The 4,975-nt window shown below is 36.3% G+C and overlaps 1 pseudogene; it reads left to right on the forward strand.

The window, feature by feature from the left end:
* The first annotated feature begins 2,060 nt into the window (after positions 1–2,060).
* On the forward strand, positions 2,061–2,179 carry LOC120581746 (uncharacterized; annotated as a pseudogene).
* Positions 2,180–4,975: the final 2,796 nt, after the last annotated feature.

Consider the following 4,975-nt stretch of genomic DNA (forward strand, 5'->3'; position numbering starts at 1 on the left):
CTCAAAGAGAATGGGTTAGAAGTTGTGACTGACATGAGAATGTGCTCTGGATCTCTAAATACAAGAAAAATAATTGGCCAAGGGCTCTAGCTCCTGTGCTCTGAAGTCCATCACCAAATTTGCAGATAGAAGCCATGCTTCTCACAGGTTGTGTTATCAGCCAAAGATTGAGCTAAGCAAGGATACTAAAGGAAGTACATCCCTGGGAGACATGGGGCTCCTCTGTGGTCTACTTTGGTTTGCGGATTCCCCCACTACTCTGATGAACCTTCTTTAGACAGCTGGGGAATACTGGATATTTCCACCCAATGTTCCTTCTCCCTTCTTCGCTGGGGTCAGAGTTGCATTGTGTTCTCACAGCTTTCCTCCCAGACTCTCCTGGCTCTCTATTTTCTCTCATAGACATTTTCTCTAAAATCACTTGCACATTCAATTTCATCTTGATGTTTGCTTCTTAGAGGCCCCAGAGTAATGTTATGGGTGGATATAAAGTGGATCCGAAAAGGCAGAGATTTCTGCATAGTACTTACCTGAAGAAGTAAGACAAAAACCTTTTAGGAGAAGAAACTGAGGTAAGAGGTCTCAAGTCTAAGGCTGTAGAAATCTGACACTCTGGGATGAGACTGACTCCCCAGAATTTATTGTTACCTCTAGCTCCCTCTAGGCAAAGCTCAGGAAGACTTGTTGAATGGATGGAGTCAGGTTGGCAGAGCTCTGGAAACAGTTAATATTAACAAAACTTAACAATTACAGGGCTTATTAAGTGACAGACATTGTTCTTAATATGTATATTAATTCAAATAACAAACCAATAGCATACATGTAGTATTATTGTTAGTCCCATTTTGTAGAAGGGGAAATAGAAGCACAGAAAGCAAAATTGCCCAGGGTTAAACAAGCAAGTGAATGGGGGAACCCAGCTGGCTCAGGAGTCTTTGCTTTTTACCATTACACAGTACTTCTCAAACTTTAATGGACAAATGATTCATTTGAAAATCTTGTTAAAATGCAGATTCAGATTAATTAGGTCTGGGTGGGTCCAAGATTCTGCATTTGTAACAAGCACCCTGGTGAAGCCAAGTTGGCTGGTCTGAGAATCACACTTTGAGTAGCAAGATATTCTCTATCTACCAGGGACTCTCCTCAGGTCACTGCTGCCACAGGCCAGGTAGGCCCAGAAAAACTACTCTGCATATTGGGAGGATCCAATCTTGTTTACAAATAATTGACCACCAAAAATTACAGTGGACTCCATTTCTCCTTTTAGAAATACATGTATCCTAATCTAAGGGCCTTGGGAACTGTTCATTGAGGAGGAAGTGAGAAGGTAGAAGGTGAGGGTAATGAGCCATTGGAAAAGCTCAAGGCTTAGAGGTTCAGGGCGATCACAAAGATTCAGCATTCCCTGAATCTCCCTCAGAGAGTGCATATCGAATATGCGCAGCATGGTAAGGCATGAGCTGTTCAGATTTTCTAAGGTAATATCTCAATGGCAGAAAGTGATCGCGTATCTTAGATGGCCTTGGTTGGAAACAGATTTATTATATGGTGAATCTGATAAAAATTCAGGGAAATTTCCACACTTGCCTACAACATTGTTTGGTTTCTTTGACTACATAAATAACATTTTAATTACCTTGGGAATTATTTCTAAATATGGAGAATTTATAATAAGTATATTAACACTTCCTGGAAATAAATAAGATAAAAACAAGCAGTCCAGCAGAAAATGGACAAAGGATATTAATCCTAGAATGTAAGCAACAAACAAACAAACAAACAAAAGCCAACATGGATTTATTTCTATTTTGTTCATTTCTGTATACTTAGGGTCTAAAAGAATGCCTGGCAAACAATGGCTGTTCAATAAATAACTCTTGACTGGGAACCAAATTCATAGAGCAATTAAAATTGACTAGTGAATATATAAAGGATCCTCAACATCACTAGTAATTAAAAAGTCATTAAAAAATAATATCTAAGTTTTTTGCTCACTTAATGAAAATTTAAATAAATTGATTACAAGTTATTTTGGCAGAGTTATCAAAAAATTCAAATTTGTCTATGCCCATGCTACCCTGAACAAGCCCGATCCCATCTGATCTCGGAAGCTAAGCAAGATTGGACCTGGTTAGTACTTGGATGGGAGACCACCTAGGAAGACCAGGAGCTGTAGGTGTAAAAATTAAAAAGGGATTGCAAGCTGACAAGGTCCTTAATCTGTAGAGGTCAACCAAGGGTTGCCTCGCCAAAAAAAAAAATTAAATTAAAAAAATTCAAAATTCAAATCTGCAAATTCTCTATCCAGTAATTCCACTCCTAAGAATTCATCCTAAAATCATACTGGCACACATGTACAAATATGTATAATAATTTTTATTGCAATTTTTTGAATAACAAAAGACTGGACACAACATAACTATTCACTAAATAAATTATGTTGAACTTATAGTGTAGTTGACTTACAATGCATTCATGAAAACACAAGAATGTACTGACATGAAGAGATTTCCAAGTACTACTGATAAGTGAAAACTTCTATGAATATTCTACAAACCAACCAAGAGACTAAGAAACAATAATGGTATTGTATAATGTGGTTGTACACTTACCCACTTTCGTATGTAGTTGGATAAAAAAATTTCTAAAGGAATAAAGGTTAAAATGTTACCAGTGGTTAACTCTGGAGAAGGAAGTAGAAATTGAGAAAGGATAAAATTTTGCTCTATATGTTACTGTATATCTTTTTTTTTATTTTCAAGAAGCAGATATAATTTAAATAATTGAAATATTAAAAAAATAGAGGCAGAAAAATTAATTTGTGCTCTCAACCATCATGCAGTCTCTGGAACTTCAGTGGAGAGTAGTAGCCTATTAGATTTACCCAGATATTTACCTCTTCTTTTACTTCACCTCTAATGTTCCAAATTTCTCTCCATATAATTTCCTTCCATCTGAAGAAATTTTTTCAGTGTTTCTTGTAGAATAGGTCTACTGGAAATTAATTCTCTTAGTTTTTCTTCATCTGAAATGTTTTTGTTTTACCTTCCTTCCTGAAGAATATTTTTGCTGGATTACTGAATTCTGGGTTTATAGTTCTTATAGCTTTTTATAAATGATCCATTTCTCCTGGCCTCTAATGTTTCTAATGAGAAATCCATAGTCACTTGAATAGTTGTTTACCTATATAAAATGCATTGTTTTCTCTGATGGCTTTTAGGTTTTTTGTTTTCGTTTGTCTTTAGTTTTCAGTAGTTTGTGCATGATGTGTCTGGGAATGTATTTCTTTGATTTTATCCTTTTTGGAGTTTACTAGTTCTTTTGTTGATGTAAGTAAATTTGAGAAGTTTTCAACCATAAATTCTTCAAATATTTTTCTGCTTTATGTTTTTTTCTTCTCTTCTGGGACACCAATGACACAAATGTTAGACCTTTTGGTATTACCCTTCAGGTCTCTGAATTTTTGTTCCTTTTTTCTCTACCTTTTCTTCTCTCTGTTGTTCAGATTGGATTATTTCTCTTGGTCTATCTTCAAGTTCATTGGCTTTTTTTCTCTGCCATATCCATTCTGCTGTTGAGCCTATAATATCTAGTGACTTTATTTTGGTTATTATATTTTAGTTCTACTATTTGCATTTGGTTCTTCTATGTATCTTCTATTTTGCTGCCGAAGTTTTCCATCATTACAAGACTGTTCACTCTTAATTTCTAGAGCACAGTTATAATTTCTGTTTAATATATTTGTCTGATAATTCCAACATCTGAGTCATCTTGGAATTGGTGTCTATTGATTGAATTTTCCCTTGTGATTTGAGAGGTTTTTTTTTTGTTTTTTCATATGCCATATAATTCTGGATTCTATCCTAGACATTTTGAACATTATGTTATGAGATTCTTGGTCTTGTTTATATCATAAGAAGAATGTTGTGGGTTTTTATCTTGTTTTGTTTTAGCAGGTGATTGACCAGGTTAGATTTAGGCCTCGAGTTTTAAGCCGTCTTCTGTTGACTGGGGTTCTAACGTCAGTTTTATTTTCCAAGTGATTGCAGTGCTATTTGCATCAGGACTCCAGATGTGCCCCCAGTGGTCAGCCTTGGATCTGGGCAGTGGTCTTTTCAGTATCTCAGCTCTTAAAGCATGTGGCATGCTTCTTAGAATGAGATCCACACATCTTGGAAGTGAGCCCATGTATTTGTACATAACTTTGTGGGATCACTCTTCTGATCTCTGTTGTTCTCCATGACTCTCTGGGGCCTATATTTCTGGTCTTTCAGTCTGAGAATTCAGTCTCCCTTCTCTGCCACTAACTTCCCATGATGGTGTCTACATTTCAGGAACAAGTAGACAGATGACAGAAATATATTTTAGAAGCTACAGGGATTATTTCAATGTTTTTAGGATCACAAATCCTCTGGTCAGAGAGAGGGTCCCTTTCTTCAGAGTTTTGGGCGCTTGCCTGGTACCTGGGGATTGAGCAGGAAAAAAGGGAAAAAAGAAAAAGAGAGACTCTTCTCCATTACATATGAGCTCTAGCACTCTTCTTTCTGGTTACGAGACAGAATTCTATTAGAATTCTATTAGAATTCTGTCTGCAGCTAGTGTACACTGGGTTTCAGGCTGCCTTTGAGTCCAGGCTGAGCAGTATCAGAGGAGGAAAGCAATGATGGTGTAGTAGACCTTCAAATTTTGGTCTCCTTCACAAATCTGATTGCTAAATTAACTTTTCGGAGACCTCAGATAGCTGCTGCGTGCATTCTATCTAGCATTTATAATTACATTCAGTAGGAGAATGAAACTACATGGGGTGGAGTGTGGTTACTCCATTTTCCCTGGAACCAGAACTTTTCATTTTTATGCAATAGGTTTCATAAGAATCTTTTTTTTAAAAAAACTAGTATAATTTTTTAATTGGGCAAATTGAAATTGTCCAATAACTTGACAAATCATTTGTGCAACCAAGACCACAAGTGTCATA

Source organism: Pteropus medius, unplaced genomic scaffold (genome assembly GCF_902729225.1).
Source record: "Pteropus medius unplaced genomic scaffold, Ma_sr-lr_union100, whole genome shotgun sequence".
Classification (NCBI taxonomy): Eukaryota; Metazoa; Chordata; class Mammalia; order Chiroptera; family Pteropodidae; genus Pteropus; species Pteropus medius.